This window comes from Rattus rattus, chromosome 2, assembly GCF_011064425.1.
Source record: "Rattus rattus isolate New Zealand chromosome 2, Rrattus_CSIRO_v1, whole genome shotgun sequence".
Taxonomy (NCBI): Eukaryota; Metazoa; Chordata; class Mammalia; order Rodentia; family Muridae; genus Rattus; species Rattus rattus.
In genome coordinates, this window is record NC_046155.1 from 92707867 (window position 1) to 92730259 (window position 22393).

Below are 22393 nucleotides of genomic sequence, written 5' to 3' on the forward strand. Positions count from 1 at the left end.
GCCGTTTTATCCTAATGACAGTAGCTTTTGCTTTACAAAAGCTTTTCAGTTTTATGAGATCCCATTTGTCGGTTCTTGATCTTAGAGCATGAGCTATTGGTGTTTTGTTCAGGAAATTTTCCCCAGTGCCCATGTGTTCGAGATGCTTTCCCACTTTTTCTTCTATTACTTTGAGTGTATCAGGTTTGATATGGAGGTCCTTGATCCACTTGGACTTAAGCTTTGTACTTGGTGATAAGAATGGATTGATTTGCATTCTTCTACATGCTGACCTCCAGTTGAACCAGCACCATTTGTTGAAAATGCTATCTTTCTTCCATTGAATGGTTTCAGATCCTTTGTCAAAGATCAAGTGGCTACAGGTGTGTGGGTTCACTTCTGGGTCTTGAATTCTGTTCCCCCTGATCTACCTGCCTGTCTCTTTAACAATACCTTACAGTTTTTATGACCATTGCTCTGTAATAGTGCTTGAAGTCAGGAATGGTGATTCCCGCAGACGTTCTTTTAATGTTGAATATAGTTTTCCCTATCCTGGGTTTTTTGTTATTACAGATGAATTTGCAAATTGCTCTTTCTATCTCTATAAAGAATTGAGTAGGAATTTTGATGGGGATTGCATTGAATCTGTAGGTTGCTTTAGGCAAAATGGCCATCTTTACTATATTAATCCTGCCAGTCCATGAGCATGGAACATCCATCTTCTGAGATCTTCCTCAATTTCTTTCTTCAGAGATTTGAAGTTCTTGTCATACAGGTCTTTCACTTGCTTGGTTAAAGTCATACCACAATATTTTATGTTATTTGGGATTATTGTGAAGGGTGTCATTTCCTTAATTTCTTTCTCAACCTGTTTATCCTTTGAGTAGAGGAAATCTACTGATTTGTTTGAGTTAATTTTATACCCTGACACTTTGTTGAAGTTGTTTATCAGATTAAGTATTTCTCTGGTGGAACTTTTTGAGTCACTTAAGTACACTATCATAACATCTGCAAATAGTTATATTTTGATTTCTTCCCTTCCAATTTGTATCCCTTTCACCTCCTTTCACTGTATGATTGCTCTGGCTAGGACTTAGAGAACTATATTGAATAAGTAGGTAGAGAGTGGGCAGCCTTGTCTAGTCCCTGATTTTAGTGGGATTGCTTCAAGTTTCTCTCCATTTAGTTTGATGTTAGTTACAGGTTTGCTGTATATTGCTTTTACTATGTTTAGATATGGGCCTTGAATTCCTGATCTTTCCAGGACTTTTATCATGAAGGGGTGTTCAATTTTGTCAAATGCTTTATCAACATCTAATGAAATTATCATGTGGTTTTTATCTTTCAGTTTGTTTATATATTGGATTATGTTGATGGTTTTCCATATATTAAACCTCCCCTGCATACCTGGGATGAAGCCTACTTGATCATGGTGGATGATTGTTTTGATGTGCTCTTGGATTCGGTTTGCCAGAATTTTGTTGAGTATTTTTGCGTCAATGTTCATAAGGGAAATTGGTCTGAAGTTGTCTCTCTTTCTTGGGTCTTGGTGTGGTTTAGGTATAAGTATAACTGTGGCTTCATAGAAGGAATTCAGTAGTGCTACATCTGTTTCAATTTTGTGAAATAGTTTGGACAGTATTGGTATGATGTCTTCTATGAAGGTCTGATAGAATTCTGCACTGAACCCATCTGGACCTGGACTCTTTTTGGTTGGGGGACTTTTAATAACTGCTTCTATTTCTTTAGGAGTTACAGGGTTGTTTAGATGATTTATTTGTTCCTGATTTAACTTTGGTACCCATTATCAGTCTGGAAAATTGTCCATTTCCTCCAGATTTTCCAGTTTTATTGAATATAGGCTTTTTAGTAGGATTTGATGATTTTTTTAATTTCTTCAGATTGTTATTATATCTCCCTTTTCATTTCTTATTTTCTTAATTTGGATACACTCTCTGTGACCTCTGGTTAATCTGGCTAGGAGTTTATCTATCTTGTTGATTTTCTCAAATAAGTAGCTCCTGGTTTTCTTGATTCTTTGTATAGTACTTTTCGTTTCTACTTGGTTGATTTCAGCTGAGTTTGATTATTTTCTGCCTTCTACCCCTCTTTGGTTTATTTATTTCTGTCAACGACGGGTGCTGAGTACCTGGAAGAGAATGGGAGATAAGGGACATGAAGACGGATGCCAAGACAAGAGTCCGATCAAGGCGACAATTTTATTTTTCTCCAAGGCTGAATTTATACCATAACAGGGGTAACAGAGAGAGGGGGAAGTAAGAAACATTTACGCAGGCCAAAGACACAATATTCGTGTGGTCAGGGAATAGGCTGATGTTGACAGGATGTCAGAAAGGTCACAGGTTTGTCATATCTATTAGTCAGCAGGATGTTGGTTTTTCAGAAAGGTTACAGGTCATCATCACATTGGGTATCTTGATGTATCATATTATTATTCATTTTGACCACCAGATTTGTATTAGTTTTCTGCAGCTGGCTGCAGATTTTCTATGAACTTAGTCACACTTAATTCTAACCATAATAATAACATCAATAATGGAGGGCTTCAACGGCATCGCTCCCAACATATTTCTTTTTATTCTAGAGTTTTAAGGTGTGCTGTTAAGCTGCTGACATATGCTGTCTCCTGTTTCTTTTTGCGGGCACTCAGAGCTATGAGTTTTCCTCTTAGTACTGCTTTCATTATGTCCCATAAGTTAGGGAATGTTGTATCTTCATTTTCATTAAATTCTAAGAAGTCTTTAATTTCTTCATTTCTTCCTTGACCAAGTTGTCATCGAGTAGAGCATTATTCAACTTACATGTATATATGGGCTTTCTGTCATTATTGTTGTTATTGAAGACCAGTCTTAGTGCATGGTGATCTGATGGGATGCATGGGATTATTTCTATCTTCCTGTATCTGTTCAGGCCTGTTTTGTGATCAATTATATGGTCAATTTTGGAGAAGGTTCCATGAGGTGCTGAGAAGAAGGTAAATCCTTTCGTTTTAGGATGGAACGTTCTATAAATATCTGTTAAATCCAATTAGTCCATAACTTCTGTTAGTTTCTCTATGTCTCTATTTACTTTGTGCTTCCATGATCTGTCCAGTGATGAGAGTGGGGTGTTGAAATCTCCTACTATTATTGTGTGAGGTGCAATGTGTGCTTTGAGCTTTAGTAAGGTTTCTTTTATGAATGTAGGTTCCCTTGCATTTGCAGCATAGATATTTAGGATTGAGAGTTCATTGTGGTGGATTTTTTCCTTTGATGAATATGAAGTGTCCTTCCTTATCTTTCTTAATGACTCTTGATTGAAAGTCAATTTTATTTGATATTAGAATGGCAACTCCAGCTTGTTTCTTCGGGCCATTTGCTTGGAAAATTGTTTTCCAACCATTTACTCTGAGGTAGTGTCTGTCTTTATCTCTGTGGTGTGTTTCCTGCATGCAGCAAAATGCTGGGTCCTCTTTACATATCCAGTCTGTTAGGCTATGTCTTTTTATTAGGGAATTGAGTCCATTGATGTTGAGAGATATTAAGGAATAGTGATTGTCGCTTTCTGTTATTTTCATTGTTAGACATTTAATTATGTTCGTTTGTCTCTCTTTTGGTTTCATTGCAAGGAAATTATATTCTTGCTTTCTATACAGTATAGTTTCTCTCCTTGTGTTTGAGTTTTCCATCTATTATCCTTTGTAGGGCTGGATTTGTAGAAAGATATTGCATAAATTTGGTTTTGTCATGGAATATCTTGGTTTCTCCATCTATCTTAATTTAAAGTTTTGCTGGATACAGTAACTTGGGCTAGCATTTGTGTTCTCTTAGGGTCTGTATGACATCTCTCCAGGGTCTTCTGGCTTTCATAGTCTCTGCTGAGAAGTCTGGTATAATTCTTATAGGTCTGCCTTTATATGTTACTTGACCTATTTCCCTTACTGCTTTTAATATTCTTCCTTTGTTTTGTGTATATTGTGTTTTGGCTAATATGTGACAGAATGAATTTCTTTTCTGGTCCAATCTATTTGGAGTTCTGTAGGCTTCTTGTATGTTTATGGGCATCTCTTTCTTTAGGTTAGGGAAGTTTTCTTCTATAATTTTGTTGAATATATTTACTGGCCCCTTCAGTTGGGAGTCTTCACTTTCTTCTATACCTATTATCCTTAGGTTTGATCTCATTGTGTCCTGGATTTCCTGTATGTTTTGGGCTAGGAGCATTTTGCGTTTTACATTATCTTTGACGGTTGTGTTGATGTTTTCTATGGTATCTTCTGCCCCTGAGATTCTCTCTTCTATCTCTTGTATTCTGTTGGTGATGCTTGTATCTAAGGCTCCTTGTCTCTTCCTTAGTTTTTCTATATCCAGGGTTGTCTCCCTTTGTGCTTTCTTTATTGTTTCTATTTCCATTCTCAATTCCTTCAGGTGTTTGGTTGTGTTTTCCTGTATTCTCAATGATTTTTGTGTTTCCTCTCTAAGGGCTTCTACTTGTTTGCTTGTGCTTTCCTGCATTCTCTAAGGGAGTTCTTTATGTCTTTCTTAAAGTCCCCCATCATTATCAAAAAATGTGATTTCAAACCTAAATCTTGCTTTTCTGGTGTGTTTGGATATCCAGTATTTCCTTCAGTGGGAGAACTGGGCTCTGATGATGCCAAGTAGTCTTGGTTTCTGTTGATTAGTTTCCTGCACTTGCCTCTAGCCATTGGGTTGTCTCTTGTGTTTGCTTGTCCTGCTGCTTCTGGGAGTAACTTGGCACTGCTGTAGGACTCTGTGTCAGCACTCCTGTAGAGCTGTTTTCCTGTTTTCTTTCTGCCTTTTCTGAGAACAGGTGCTGTGCTGTCTTCCAGCTTTAGGCGCAGGCATGAATCAAAGAGTCCTGCCCTGATTGCTAGTGGAGGTCCTTGCACTCAGCTGGCACAGTTGGCACTATGTGATTCCCTCTTGGGTCTGGATTGTGGGTAGAGGGTATTCTCCTCTGACTTCTAAGGAGTATCCACACTTCTGAGGTTCTAGTTCTCTCCCCCATGGGATTTAAGTGCAGGGAGCTGTTAGGCCAGATCATTCAGGTCCTGGGTGCAGACCAGAACCAAGGGTACCAGCAGCTCTCTGTTCCTATATCCCTCTGTCCAGAGGCACTGTGCCCTTTCCCCTTGCACCAGGGATGTGGACTGAGGTGTGCAGAGGTGGCAATCTGTCATGCGGCCTTGGGATGTCTGCACTCCTGGGTGGTCTGCTCTCAGGATATTTTCTAGTTCCATTCATTTGCCTAAGAATTTCATGAAGTCATTGTTTTAAATAGTTGTGTAAATTCATTGTGTAAATGTACTATTGTGTACATTCATGAACATTGTGTACTCCATTGTGTAAATGTACCAAATTTTCTGTATCCATTCCTCTTTTGAAGGATATCTGACTTTTTCCAACTTCTGGCTATTATAAATAAGGCTGCTGTGAACATAGTGGAGCATGTTTTCTTGTTATATTTTGGAGCATCTTTTGGTATATGCCTAGGATCACCATTGATTTTTATCCCAGGTATAGTAGCTTTATTCATAATAGCCAGAAACTGGAAACAACCTAAATGTCCCTCACCTGACTAATGGATAATGAAAATGCGGTATATCTACACAATGGAATGCTTTCCAGCTATTAAAAATAAAGACGCCATGAATTTTGCAAGCAGATAGATGGATTTGAGACTATCATCCTAAATGAGGTAACCCAGTCCCAAATAGACATACATGCATGCTATATTCTCACTTATAAGTGGATATTAACAATAAAATACAAGATACAAATGCTACATTCCACAGACGCAAAGAAGCTAAACAAGCAGGAAGGCATAAGCGAAGATGTATGAATCTTATTTAGAAGGGGGAATAAAATAGTCATAGGAGGCAGGTGGAGGAAGGGAACAAGAAAAGTTTTAGTATGTGTGGGGAGGGACAAGAGGAATGGCCAGTTAACCATGAGGATCAATGGAAATCTCTAACTGATAGGGGCAAAGAGGTAGGGGCCATTTCTATGAAGAGACATATACCTAGCATATACCTAGTGCATTAAATTTTATTTGCTTTGTTTCATTTTGTTTTGCATTTACTTAAAGCATTGTGTTCCCTTCTCCCTCCCCTCTTTCTCTTTCTCTGTCTCTTCCCCATATATATATATATATATATATATATGTGTGTGTGTGTGTGTGTGTGTGTATATATATGTATATAATGTATATAAAACATGTATCTATGTAATGTAATGCATATATGTATACTTATGCCTATGCATGTGTATGCAATGCATATGTAAATGTGTATGATATATGAGTATATGTGATTGTTCATACACCTGAAAATTTAGCAATTTTTTAAAAACTTTATTTAATCTTTTTTACAATCCAGATTTTTATCCCCTTCCTGGTCCACCCTCTGACTGTTCCACATCCCATACCTCCTCTTCCTTCCCCTCCCACCCTGTCTTCAAAAAGGTTGTCTCCACCCCTGATCCTTCCACCCCACCAAACCTCCCTACTCCCCAAGGCCTACAGTCTCTTGAGGGTTAGGTGCATCTTCTCTGACTGAACCCAGACCCAGCAATCCTTTGCTGTATATGTGTTAGGGGCCTCATATGAGCTAGTGTATGCTGCCTGGTTGGTGGGCCGATGTCTGAGAGATCTTGGAAGTCCAGGTTAAGACTGCTGGTCTTCCTACAGGGTCTCCCTCCTCCTCAGCTTCTTTCAGCCTTTTCAACCACAGGGATCAGAATCATTTGTCCATTGGCTGAGTGTAAATATCTGACTCTTTCAGCTGCTTGTTGGTTCTTTTGGAGGACAGTCATGATGGGACCCTTTTTGTGAGCCCTCCATAACCAATAAGGAATCATTGTTTTTTTATGCCATAGCTGATATCCACTGCAAAATTTTGCAAGCCTACTGACCAGAGCTGTAGGCCTCTGGAAGTCTAGGGTATCTAAAATCTCCAGTGCACCTCTTCCAATTAGAGTAAAGGAGAATGGGACTACAGAATCTAGGAAGGCCATCACATCTATGTGTTTGAGGAATAGCTGGGAAAGCAGTCTCCATAGAAATATAAATTCCTTCTGTGTCTATCAGTAGGTCCATATAATTGGCTAGTTTGGAAATGCTTCAAAATTCTATGAAAACAGTGCTGGTCACATTTTTAAATTTATATATATTAAATGATTCAACTTGATGAATCTTCTCACTAGTAAAAGTTAGAACCAGAACTACTGAGATGTATCTTCTTCCCTCTGCTTCCTCTTGCTTCATAAATCTTTGTATATGTATGTTAAATGGTCATAAGGACTAGAGAAGTTATAATAGGTCTTGATATAATTAAGATATAATTTGTAAAGTAGGCCTTTGATTGACAGTGTTTTCAAGAGCTAGGTGTTAATTGCTTGATTGTAACAATAGGCCTGAAATCTAGGATGGGTCTGAGGTCCTATTCTGACTATTTCTGGGAGCCATTAGACAAATCACTGAGGCTTTGTAACTTGTATGCTGTTCATGTGTTGGGTATCAACTAAAACACAAACTTGTGTCTAAAACACAGGTCTGTTTTGTCAAACAGATGAATTGTTTTGAAGTCTATGCTACTAATCTGAAAAGTGGTGATGATATTGTGCTTATTGACTGGGGAGTCATTAAATATGGGCCTGAACTGGGCAAGTAAATATGAGAGACTTTTGAAAACAGCAGTAATTTTATGAATATGCCAGTTATTATGAGAAGTTGTTGTCTTACTGGTTATAGTCTAGAAAGGACAGAAACTACTAATTGAGAAGAAATAAGAGGGCAACATTTCTCATGGAGGATCATTCAGAACATGTGTCATAGTGCAGTGCTTAATTAATTAAGGCTGGTGCTGTTGAGTAATTTAGTTTAGGAACAGACTGTCAATACAATTCTCTAAGTTCTGACACATTAAATGACTTCCTTGAGCTGAAAACTGGAAAGAATGTAAACATTACACTTCAGGGGATAACAAGGTGTCTATAAAACCCAGAAAAGAGTTCTTAAGTTGGAAAAATAATTCTTTTTAAAACTATTTTAAATGATTATTTATTCATGTATTTATATGTGTGTGCACACACAAGTGTGGAGGTCAAGGGACCACTTTTAGAAGTCAGTTATTGCTTCCAGTTTCTGCCTGCGCACTGAACTGAACTGTTCCCATAGCTCTCTGTACCCAAATTGTGGAGAGAGCTGGACTCTCAGAAGTGCAGACAATCATGAGAGCTCAGGGGAGACCTCCTCTTCTGCTCACATTCCTGTTCCAAGAGGAACCTGTCTAGTGTCCTCTGGATACAGGAAGCTAGGAATAGTCAGGGGCAGGACCCTTCCAGTTTCTGTCTGATCCCAGAGCTAAGAGCCAGTAGCCAGGAGTGAAGACACGTGACAGCAGACATAAGACCCTGCTGCTCCCAAGTGACTCGCCTGGAGGCATCAAGACACACAAACCCAGGACTTGCTCTCTATTTCCATATCCAGCTGAAAGAAAACAGGTCTACAGGCCTACATAACAATCAAGCCACTGTCAAACTAACACCAGAGACAACGTGATGGCGAGAAGCAATCAAAAGAACATGAGTGACAGAAACCAAGACAACTTGACATCATCAGAGCCAAGTTTTCTCACTGAAACAAATACTGGATAACCAAACACATGGGAAAAGCAAGGTTTGGATTGAAAAGCATGATGATGATGGTAGAAGACTTTAAGAAGGACATAAATAACTCCCTTAAAGAAATACAGGTGAACAGGTAGAAGCAATTAAAGAAGAAACACAAAATCCTCTTAAAGAATTACAGGAAAACACATTGAAACAAGTGAAGAAATTAAACAAAACTATCCAGGATTTAAAAAGGGAAATAGAACCAATAAAGAAACCACAAAGGGAGACAACTCTGAAGATAGAAAACTTAGGAAGAGATCAGGAGACATAAATACAAGCATCACCAACAGAATACAAGAGATAGAAGAGAGAAATCTCAGACACAGTAGATACCATAGAAAACGTTGAAACAACCAACAAAGAAATACTCCTAACTCAAAACACCCAGGAAATCTAGGATTCAATGAGAAGATCAAACCTAAGGATGATAGGTATAGAAGGGAGCAAAGACTCCCAAATTGAAGGGCCAGTAAATATATTCAACAAAATTATAGAAAAAAATCCCTAACCTTAAGAAAGAGATGCCCATAAACATACAAGAAGGCTACAGAACTCCAAATAGATTGGACCAGAAAAAGAAATACCTCCCATCACATAATAGTCAAAACACCAAACGTACAAAACAAAGAAAAAAATATTAAAAGCAGTAAGGGGAAAAGGCGAAGTAACATATAAAGGCAGACCTATCAGAATTACACCAGACTTCTCATCAGAGATTATGAAAGCCAGATGATCCTGGACAGTTGTCATACAGACCCTAAGAGAATATAAATGCCAGCACAGGCTACTATATTTAGCAAACCTCTTAATTAACATAGATGGAGAAACCAAGGTACTACATGTCAAAACCAAATTTATACAATATTTTGCCACAAATTCCATTCTACAAAGGATAATAGATCAAAAACTCCAAGAGAAGAAGGGAAACTACACTCTAGAGAAAGCAAGAAATCTCCTTGCAATGAAAACAAATGAAGATAGCCACAGAAACATAATTCCACCTCTAAAAACAAAAATAACAGGAAACAACAATCACTGTTCCTTAATATCTCCTAACATCAATGGACTTGATTCCCCAATAAAAAGACATAGACTAGCAGACTGGTTTCAAAAAGAGGACTTGGCACTTTCTGCACACAGGAAACACACCTCAGAGATAAAGACAGACACTATCTCAGAGTAAAAGGCTGCAAAACAACTTTACAAGCAAATGGTCCAAAGAAACAAGCTGGAGTATCCATTCTAATGTTGAATAAAATCAATTTTCAATCAAAAGTTATCAAAAAAGATAAGGAAGGATACTTTATATTCATCAAAGGAAAAAATCGGCCAAAATGAACTCTCAAATCTGACTATGTTCCCAATGCAAGGGCACTTACATTTATAAAAGAAACCTTACTGAAGTTCAAAGCACACAGTGCACCTCATACAATAATAATTGGAGATTTCAACACCACATTCTCATCAATGGACAGATCATGGAAAAAGAAACTAAACAGAGACATAGAGAACCTGACAGAAGTTATGAACCAAATGGATTTAACAGATATTTATAGAGAATTTCATCTTTTTTTTTCAGTCTAGGATCTTTATTTCCTTTGTATACATTAGGCCATGAATTCGTATGGAATGGGCTCCAGCAGCTCAGGCTCCTTTCCATTAGTCCTCAAAAAGTGGGCTTCTCTGGGTGTCTCAGGCTGGCGCTTCAGCTGAACCCAGGTGCCCTCCTCTTTGGCTTCCTTTGGCTTCTGATCGTTCTCCTTCACCTGCTTCAGGAAGCTGTCTCTGCTCTTTGAATGCTTGATGTGCTCAATCCACACATTGATCCTCTTGGCCAGAATCTTGCCTTTAACTTGCTTGTTTAAAATGATGCCCAGGGCATGCTGGATGACATTGTAGACTCTTCTGGTTTTGCCATGGTAACACTTATGGGGCATTCCTTTTTGAACAGTGCCCATTCCCTTGATGTCTACAATATCACCCTTCTTGTAGATTTGCATGTATGTGGCCAAAGGAACAACTCCATGTTTCCTAAAAGGTCTAGAGAACATATACTGAGTACCTCTCCTCTTTCCTTTTGTGTTTGTCATTTTGGTGAGTTACTAGAAGATGGCTGCCCCAGCAGATGAACATTTCATCTTAAAACTAAAGAATATACCTTCTTCTCAGCCCCTCATGGTACCTTCTCCAAAATTGACCATGTAATCAATCACAAAACAATCCTCACCAGGTACAAGAAGATTGAAATAATCCCATGTATCCTTTCAGATCACCAGTGACTAAGGCTGGTCGTCAATACCAATAAAAATGAAAGAATGCCCACATATACATGGAAGTTGACCAACACTCTACTCAATGATAATTTGATCAATGGAGAAATAAAGAAAGAAATTGAAGACATTTTAGAATTTAATGAAAACAAAGGCACAACATACCCAAACTTATGTGACACAGTGAAAGTAGTACTAAGAGGAAAACTCATAGCTCTGAGTGCCTCCATAAAGAAACAGACAGCATACATTAGCAGCTTGACAACACACCTGAAAGCTCTAGAAAAAAAAAAAAAAAAAAAAAGAGCAATACATCAAAGAGGAGTAGAAGGCAGGAAATAATTGAACTCAGGGATGAAATTCATCAAGTATATGCAAAAAATCAACAAAACCAGGAGCTGGTTCTTTGAGAAAATTATGAAGAGAAATAAACCCTTAACTGGACTAACCAGCGGGCACAGAGCATGTATCCAAATTAACAAAATCAGATATGAAAACAGAGTCATTACAACAGAATCTGAGAAAATTAAAAAAAATCAGATCATACTACCAAAGCCTATATTCAACAAAACTGGAAAATCTGAAGAAATAGACAATTTTCTAGACAAATACAAGGTACTAAAGTAAATCAGGATCAGATAAACCATCTAAACAATCCCAAACCCCTAAAGAATTAGAAGTGTTTATTAAAAGTCTCCCAACCAAGAAAAGCCAAAGACAAGATGGGGATAATACAGAATTCTATCAGATCTTCATAGAGACCTCATATCACTTCTGTTCAAGACCATTGCACAAATTAGAAACAGAAAGAACACTACCCAATCCTTTCTATGAAGCTACAATTATGTTTATACCTAAACCACACAAAGACCCAACAGAGAAAGAGTTCTCCAGACCAATTTCCCTTATGAATATCAACTCAAAAATACTCAATAAAATCTCAAAAGCCAAATCCCAGAACACATCAAAACAATCATCTGTCATGATCAAGTAGGCTTCATCCCAGGGATGTAGGGATGGTTCAATTAATGGAAATTCATCAATGTAATCCACTATGTAAACAAACTCATGATAATCTCATTAGATGCTGAGAAAGCATTTGATAAAATTCAATACTCCTTCATGTTAAAAATCTTAGAAAGATCCAGAATTCAAGGTCCATACCTAAACATAATAAAAGCAATATACACCAAACCAACATCAAATTAAATGGGGAGAAACTCAAAGCCATCCCACTAAAATCGGGGTCTAGACCATGCTGCCCACTCTCTCCCTACTTATTCAATATATTAACTGAAGTCTTAGAGCAATCAGACAACAAAAGAAGGTCAAAGGGATACAAATTGGAAAGGAAGAAGTCAAAATATTGCTATTTGTAAATGATATGACATATACTTAAGTGACTCCAAAAGTTCCACCAGAGAACTACTACTGAGCAGATGCTTCAGTCTTCCTTAAAAGGGGCAACAAAAATATTCATAGGAAGGGATATGGAGACAGAGTTTGTAGAAGAGCCTTAAAGAATGGGCATTCAGAGCCTGCCCCACCTGGGGATCCAGCCATATACATACAGCCACCAAAATTAGACAATATTGATGAAGCCAAGACGTGCATGCTGACAGAAGCCTGATATAGCTGTCTCCTGAGAGGCTAAGCCAGGGCGTGACAAATACAGAGGTGCATGCTAACAGCAAATGATTGAACTGAAAACGGGGTACCTGTTGGAGGAATTAGAGAGAGGATTAAAGGAGCTGAAGGGTCTTGCAACCCCATAAGAACAACAATAAAAACCAGAGCTCCCAGGGACTAAAGCACTACCCAAAGAATACACATGGACAGACCCATGACTCCAGCTGCATATGAAACAGAGGAAGGCCCTGTTGGGCACCAATGGAAGGAGAAGCCCTTGATCCTGCCAAGGCCGAACCCCCCCACCCCCCCAGTGTAGCAGTATGTTAAAGCGGGGCGGCGGGATAGGGTGGTGGTTGGGGAGGGGAACACGTTTATAGAAAAAAAGGGGGAGGGGCATGGTATAAGGGGCTTATGGACCAGGAACCAGGGAATAAAACCAGGAAAGGGAATAAAATTTGATATGTAAATAAAAATAGCTAATAAATAAAGGGGGGGAAGTCAGTCATTGTTTCTGCATGTAGATTCCTGGAATCAAATTCAGGTCATCAGGTTTGTTAGAGTGCAACTTTGTACTCTGAGCAATCTTATTACGTGAATTGTATTTTCTATTTTATAAAAGTATTGCCTCATATTACAAACTTAAAGCCTCATACAAAATTATGTATCCATTTATTACTTTTGAAATTTATATGTTCTCTTTTTTCTTTTTGAGTGGAAACTTAATATTTCAATAAGAAATGACCCTTTCAAAATCAATAAACTTTCTTAGCTCATTGCATGAATATTCCATCTAGAAAATGCAAAAACTTATACCCATTCACTTCTTTCTTCCTGTCGTGTTTTCTTCAATGAGTTCTTTTAAATCTCCAAGGTTAAAATAAATTTTAATATTCATCAAATAGTCATATTTATAATAAAAGTATTGCCCATAAATTAATAATGAGACACTTTTCATTTTTCCTTTGTATTAACAAATATTAGCACAATAAAGAAGAAGCAAATGTAGCAAGGTACACAGAATCATCACTGGAATAAAGGTTACCTTATTAACATTCCTGGAAAGGTGGGCCTATATATAAAACAATCCAACTTAAAACAGGGTTCAAGTTTAAGGATTGAAGATATGCCTGCAAATCCTACATAATATTTTTACTTATTTGTATGCTTGTTTGAGAATGTGGAGAAACTAGAAAAATGATATTTTTCCTTGCACGTATTTCAATATCATAATTTTTAAAATTTTTTTATTAGATATATTTCTTTACTTATATTTCAAAGGTTATTCCCCTTCCTGGTTTCCTGACCATAAGCCCCCGTTCCCTCCCCTCCCCCTCCCCCATACGGGTAATACCCCTATAGATTCCCCTTATTGCACCCCCATATTCCCCTGCACTGGGGGTCCAACCTTGGCAGGACCAAGGGCTTCTCCTTCCACTGGTGCCCCAACAAGGCTATTCTCTGCTACATATGCAGTTGGAGACCTGGTTCAGTCCATGTATAGTATTTCTGTACTGGTTTAGTCCTTGGAAGCTCTGGTTGTTTGGCCTTGTTTTTATGGGGTTGCAAGCTCCTTCAACTCTTTCAATACTTCCTCTAATTTCCCCCAAGGGGGTCCTATTCTCAGTTCGGTGGTTTGCTGCTAGCATTGACCTTTGTATTGGACATGCTCTGGATGTGTCTGTCAGGAGAGATCTATATCCGGTGTCTTTAGCATTTGCTGAAGGAGGCAGAGGCAGGAGGATCAGGAGTTCCAGGCCAGCCTAGGCCACACATAATTTTTTTCCTTAAAAAAGATATCTTTTTATTTAAAGCAATTTTAGATAAGGGTATTGATAAAAAATTGAGACTTTGATTGGAGAGCCGAAATTCGTTCATGTTTCAAAACTCTCAAAAGTTCAGAGAGAAATTGAATTTATTTTCAAACTTTCAAGGCGACTCCTCATTTATCCCAGCATGCCCACTTTTTAGGACTCTTTACTGTAGAGATGCATCACAAAATGTCACTCAAAATAACTCATAAAAATTGCTGACTACAGTATTCTTTCAGCCAATGAAGGATCAAACTATGTAAATGTTAAATGCTGGAGGTTATTTTCCAATATAAGTAGGACAATGTATACTGGAATGTTTTTTGTTATGAAACATACTCACTAGGATAGGTATTTTTCCATGTCAACTTCCCTACATCTGGAATACACTGATGAGGTACACATATGTGGGATTATAATAATTAAATCATTTAAACTGGGAACACCTTCTGGTGGCAGTCAATATAAAATATGTGGACAAATTAAGCATCTGCTCTTTGCCTATTTGCCCTCACTCTCACTGGCAAGTTTATTCTTTCACTGCCATTAAAGCACACTTCTTTTGGATTCGACCATATACTGAAAGCCAGCATACTGAAAACCCAGTCTTATGGGCTGAACAAGTATTGGATTCTTGGGATTAATGTTGGTAGAAGACCATTGCTGAACTAACTAGATCACAAATTATAAGCATCTCTGCATACCAGACACACATGCACATACACACACACACACACACACACACACACACACACACACACACACACACACATTTATCTATTGGCTCTGTTTCTCTAGAGAATCAAATATATACAATTTTAATATGAACATATATACTTACAGATGATGTATATAATGCATGTATTACATAAGAACATTACTGTTATGTATTATAAATGCATTTAATATATCTTATAATATATAATAAGAAAATATGCATATTCTTTAGTTCTTCAAATAATTGCCAGCAACATACTCAAGGAAAAAGGATGTAAAATACTTTTAACGATTCAAATAAATGTTTAGAAGGCTGAACTAAACTTTCTTTGCATTGCAAACATCTATAAACCTAGTTTTATATAGTTTACATTATAGAAGATTATTTTAGTTCTGGGTTTAAAATAATTTATGGCTGAAATTAATAATGAAATACCAATGTTTTTATTCAGAGTTCAGCATACATTGTTTCACTGGTCAAGTAAGTGCATAATCACAATATACTCCGAAGGAGACCCAGTATTGGTGCCATTTTTTAAAAATGAAAAGGCATAGATTTTATAATCCTTTATATTATTTTAGTCAATCTAGGCATTGAACCTAGGCTCACAATAGTGTAAACCAGTGTCTTATAACTCCACTCATCTCTCGCTCTCATGTAAGCGTCTTAAGCCAATTTTAAATCCAGTGAAATATAAGAATCAAATTTCAAGTAAAATAAAATTAGAATTAATTATTATTTATGTTATTTTATTATAAGAATTATATCTTAGTGTTTCTTGAGTTCAGAAATTTTGCTCTGCTTTAAGGTATTAGAATATTATACGTATGGTGTAGGAAGCATAGAATCCTGGCAGTTTATAAGCAATAAAACTGCAGATAGACAAAATCATCTAATTAATTCTAAAATCCAGTTTCTTTGAAAGAGAAGCATATTCATAGCTGTTTTTCTATTCAGCATTCGGTCTTTCTTTCAGTTAAACACATTTATTTCTTCAGGAAACTCTGTAGTTGCTTAGCTTATGTCCTGCTTGTTTCCCAGCAATCATTTTTCTAGGACAGCTGTTGTTTTATGTAAACTAACTATAAATAGAAAACACAGCGCACAGAAATTAAAATGAAGATAATTAGGAAATATCAAGTGTCATGGGTGCAAAACTATTTTGTAGGTGTTTATGTTCACAGAAACGACATTCATGCAATAATCTAAAAAAAATATACTAAATTAGAACATATAATAAGAAGGCTAAGGATACTTTTACACGGTAGGTACATGATTTATTACTATGTGATTTCTTACTTAGAGTGTTTGTACACTGCATTTGAAAATTTACATTCAAGCCTGATGAGATAGTTCAGTGATTAAAAGCAATTGTTGCTCTTGCTAAGGACCCAGGTTCCTGGTACCCACATGGTGCCCTACCACTATCTACAATTCAATGCCCTCTTCCGACCTCTGAAATGCCTAGTCATGCATGTGGTGTACATATTTCATGAAGTCAAAAGATTCATACATGAAATGAATACAGAATTTATGAATAAAAACAAGAAAAATGACTTTATATTTGGTTAATAAAAAGATACTTTGAATGGAGTTTTAGAACCACAAATTATACGATCAGAATTGACTAGATATTCCTTTTCTGATTTATCAAAACATACCATGTAACATTAAAATATTATGTCACCTTTTTGGAGGTTAAGCTTAAAAGTATGTAAATGAGGGATTTATTAGAATTACTATGAATTTAATAAACAGAAGAAACTTCCTATATTAAGCAGTCTTGGAAATCTATCATAAACACTTAAGTAGCTGTGCTAGAACTCCCAATTTCTAAGTCTTCAGATTATCTCAATTGCTGGCATTTCTCTTAATTCTCTGAATGATACTTTCTTAGTCAGCGTTCTATTGCTATGAAGAGACACTATGAACACTGCAACTCTTGAAAAAACAAGCCATTTAACTGAGGCTTGCTTACAACTTCAGCTGATTATTATGACAGGGATACATGATGCTGAAGAACTGGTTGAGAGTTCTACATCTGGATCTGCAGGCTGCAGGGGGAGAAAAAGAAAGAGAGAAAGAGGGAGAGGGAGAGGGAGAGAGAGGGAGGGAGGGAGAGAGGGACGGAGGGAGGGAGGGAGGGAGAACGACTGATAACTTAGAAGTCCACTCCCAGTGACACTTTATCAAACAAGGTGACCCCTCCTGATCCCTGTCATGTGGAACCACTCTTTGATAACTAAGATTCCAATCTATGATCTAATAAGAGGCATTCTTATTCAAACCACCACAAGTGCCAATGCTCTAGGTCCATGCTTTCTACTGGAACATGAGAATTTTCAGTGTCTGCTGAATGAATGATGTAGGAGTCTTAGTGATGTTCATTATGTTTATCACTCCAACATACGTGGGATGTGCAATGGTCTTTGAATAGTGGAGGGATTCTCTAATTGGAGGCTGATATGAACACTAAAACCTATAGGATGATCACGTCTTTTAGGGACTCCTTAGAAATGTATGGATTTCAGTGGATCTTTATTTATAAAATCATAGAGTTGTTTTCAGTAAAAGTGAGATGATGATATGTTTCTAACAGATCTTTTCATTTGATACAAATTCCATAGGTTCAGTGTCTACATTGAATTGATTGAGGCTTAATATTGATAGAAAGAGAAGCTTTGTTCCAAGGACAGTGACTTTAGAAAGCGTCCTAATGCTACTGAAACTCATCCAATCTGTTCATTCTTACAACAGTAAAAGAAACATACTCTGATATTGGCAATGGCATTAGTAGACTCTGACTCCAATTACTAGGTAACCGTCTGAGACTGCCTATGAGCTAAATAATATCAAAGTGACATTTGCTGCAGTTGATGTTGTTGTGGCTCTAGAGCAAATGTCAACACAGGGAGGCTGGGAAGGTTTGCTGTAGGAAAATATGTCAGCATAAATAAAATGATGATAGAAACAGAATAACTGTGCATCCCAGTAACTAATGGCCTTATTTAAGCTCCCTGATTTGCAATGATTGTTAGGAGGCAATGACATCTAATGTTTTAATTAATTCTTAGAATATTAATAGATCTCTGATGAATGGTAGGTTGATAATATAAACATTCAATACATATATTGTTCCATAGCCTTATCTATGGAATGCCCTGTCATTTTCCCCAGGAGTTGAAACTCTTTCTGCTCTATTCAAACAGATGGCAAAAGAGAATATGAGTTATATGAGAATACTGAGAAATTAAAATCTTGATGAATATTATGAAATGTCTCATACTTTTTTTATATGTCCAAGTTTTCCACTGCTATCACAAAATTCTTTATAGTTAATCACATTTTGAACATGTATTAGTGTGTGTGTGTGTGTGTGTGTATGTGTGTGGGTTTGTGTATTTGTGTATCTGTGGGTGTCAGGGCCTCCTCTTTTGAAGCAGAGATTCCATGGCACATGTATAGAGATGAGAATAAGACTGATAGTCACTTTTGTCCTTCCACCATGCATGTTCTGATGATTAAACTCAGGTTGTTAGGTTTTGCCACAAACACCTTTACCTGTTGAACCAGCTAACGACCCAGTTTTTCATCCTAAATATACACTTTGAATTATGGGGCAAACTAAATGTCTAGAACCACGATACAAATTCAAATTCCATTCAGCAATATACATAGGAATAAATAGTGAGATTGTATTGGTCTAAGGAACTCTATATCTCAGAACTTAACTGTTTACAAACAAACTCCATGAGACTCAGAACACTTCAGGAGGGCAGCCCTACAGCTCCTGATAGAGGGTCAGAAAAAGTGAATGTGTGTACTCTTAAAGTGCTCTTTAGGTAGATACATGCTTGATAGAAAGATCAAAATTTCATATTGTTGGCTCTTTCTTTTCTCCAAGAAATGCATGTGAGTTCTGTAAATTGTGACAATAAATGAATGTGAAAGCCACGTCCTTGGTTTGAGCGTGAGCCTACTGAAAGTACTCTGCCCACAGAAATGCTTGTTTCAAATTATGTAATCTTGTCTTTAGGTTGTAAGCCTCGCTTTTAATGGCTGAATCATCAGTCCAGGCACATGTTGAGCACTAGAAGAAATAGCCTCTCCAGGAGGGAGGGTTATCCCCTTATTGGTTGTCCAATGCAGAGTAGTCACTCTTGAACACACATAGACTAATCAGGCTGTGTATACATACATGTATATATTCAACAAATATAATCATTAGAAAAGGCTATGATCTTGAGTGCATGAGGACATGAAAGGGGTAAGAAGGAGGGTAGTTGAGAGGGACTGGAGGGTCTAAAAGGAGGGAGGAAAGTAGTATAATTCTAGTTCAATAAAAACATTAAAGTGTCCATAATCTTAACAATAATATTAAACTTTTCATAATATATAATTCATCATTTATAAAGTAAACTGGTAATTTGCATGATTTTTGCAAATAAGCCACTGGATTTCAGCTCATTTGAAATATGAGGAGTGGATTGTTTTGTGAGCCACTGAATTATTGACCTGGGGATAAATCACCCTTTATCTTTTAATGGACATATAGCCCAGAGATGGAGGAGGAAGTTTTCAACTTGCATCAAATCTAGCTACACCCTTCTCCCATTGCCTGTGCTCCATTATTATTCTTACATGACTCATGCATGAAAGGGTTGAGCTTTTCCTTTTTAGAAAATATCCACTCAACAAAGGAATTAGAAAACAAAGAAATGAGTGCAGAGAACACAAGAAATAATACAAAAAAGAAAGATAATTGTATCAATAATTAAAAATTATTCTCAAAATGCCTCACATACTCAAGATCTAAGCACTGGCTCATATCTGTGATGTAGCAGAGACTACCATGTATACTAAACATGGTACAATAGTAATATTTGATGTACTTCCTCAGTTATAGGGGATGTGCACAATGAATAAGAGCAGCAAAAGACACATTTAAATGTAACATTATCAATACTATTATGCTACAATTTTGATACATCCTTTTCAGATATTGAAAACAATTGCTTGATTGGTTTTTATGCATTAATCAAGCAGGGGATTGGTACTAGCAATTAACGCATTTCAAATGTAACCTTCCTTCAGTAACTCATTTGTTTGGGTTCTTGGTTTTATTATTTCTTTGTGGTATTTTAAAACTCTTGTGTTTATGATGTATATCCACATCTTTATATAGAGAAATGACAAACGCCTAAAATTCTTTATGCCAAGTGCTAGGCAATGGTAAATTATATCTTATAATATCAGGAAAACAACTATGTAAGAAGACAAATTGTAATTTGTCAGCTAAAGAAAAAGACTTAGTTCTCTTTGCATGCTTTTGTTGCTGATGGATAAAGGTAGGGTCCCCTAGTAACTACTTGCGTGTGTAAGACCTTGAGTGTGCTGAAGGATAATGGCCATTTAGCTTCATAGGTTTGGGATGAAATGAGTAGAGCCAACAGGATGTTTCACAATATTTTGCCAACTGAGTTATAAAGTGCAGCTGAATTGAATCCCAGATTGCTTGGTGGCTAAGGTCTTAATATAGCAATGAGTCATGAGACCTGGAATTACCTCAAGGCACCACAGAAGAGTCTACATACAGGGAAGGATGCTAAACACGGTTCAGGTGCTATGAGGGTTGCAAACTTCTCCAGAAACCTTACAGATTCAAGTAATGGAAATTCTTAAGGTCCCCAATTTACATTTTTTTCTGCCATGAATAGTCCTTTGTGATTAAGGGTTGATCACAAGGGACAAATAAATCAGTATTTAGTTCTTAGTTTTCTTTTTGATAAAGCTATATTACGTGTCAGTGTTTGGCAATGTTCATGCCATAGTCTCATTATGACATTCTGATCGAAATGCTCCATTTAAAAAGCTATTTGATTTGGGTCATTTTTAGTGAAGCAGATGAAACAGATGCATAATAAAAGCAGCATCACATATACATTAACAAAGAAACATAAAATGTATATTTTCAATATGTTGTAGGTTGTTCGTAATGCATAAGTATAGGCTAAATGTTTAAATAAAATCAATGTTGCATTACTACAACTTCACTATAAACCATGTTAGCGATTTATTTTTCATTTAAAGATTTTGAATGATTTTATATTCCCAATGCAAAGAAATGACATATTTCAGTATTTATAAATTGTAAATGTGTAGAGTTGCAGTGAAATCAAAATTTTATGATATCCACAGACAGACCAAGGTAGGAATTAACATATAAAAAACAAAAGACAAATGCATTCCTTCGTTTCTTGTGCTCAAATAAACCTCGCTGTTTTAGTGCATGATTAACTGCAGTTCAATGATACCTTCTGATATATAACGTGTAGTTCAGTTTAGAACTCAACCATGTGTTTTTTCTATGATAGAGCAGCTATAAGAAACTCTCATTAAACTCTCCTAGAATGAGTGCTATCATTCTATACTTGCAACTGAGAGAAATCTAAGTGACTCAGAAGCAAGTAGATGTAAAATGATTCATGGTTTAGATCATCAACATACCTGTAGGTATCGAGCAAGAATCTCCCAATCTCAGATTCCCCTTTACCATGAGATAGCGTTCCATGGATTGCATGTTCACATGGGGCACATATAACCTCATTAGTCAATGGTTGTTTTCTGCATTTCTAATAATGCAAATTTCAACTAATTTACCTTTGCAGGTTACAAAAGAAAACAATATATATTTCCTTTTTTATTGAATATTTTTATTTACCTTTCAAATGTTATCCCTTTTCTCCAACCCAATCACCCACCCCTTTCCACCTCCCTGCCCTAACATTCCCCTACACTGGGAAGTTTAGCATTGGCAGGACCAAGGACTTTCCCTCCCTTTGGTGCCCAACAAGGCCATCCTCTGCTACATATGCAGCTGGAGTCAGGACTGTGTCCATGTGTACTCTTCAGATGGTGGTTTAGTCCCTGGGAGCTCTGGTTGGTTAGTATTGTTGTTCTTATGGGGTTGTACACTCCTTCAGCTTCTTTAACAGCTTCTTCCTTTCTCTAACTTGTCCAATGGTGACCCTGTTCTCAGTTCAATGGCTGATTGCCAGCATTCACCTCTGTATTTGTCATGTTCTGGCAGGGCCACAATATATTTTTACCCATTTAAAAAGAGAAGAGCTCCATGTTACCTTTAATTGTTGGGTTACATTACCAAAACTACTCATTGCTCTAAATATTTAGAAACACTTAATATTAATACAATTAAAGGCCAGAAATAATGATATGACCTGAGAACTTTGAAACTAAGGCTAGAATTTAAATAGTGATCAAAAATTTTATCAACTA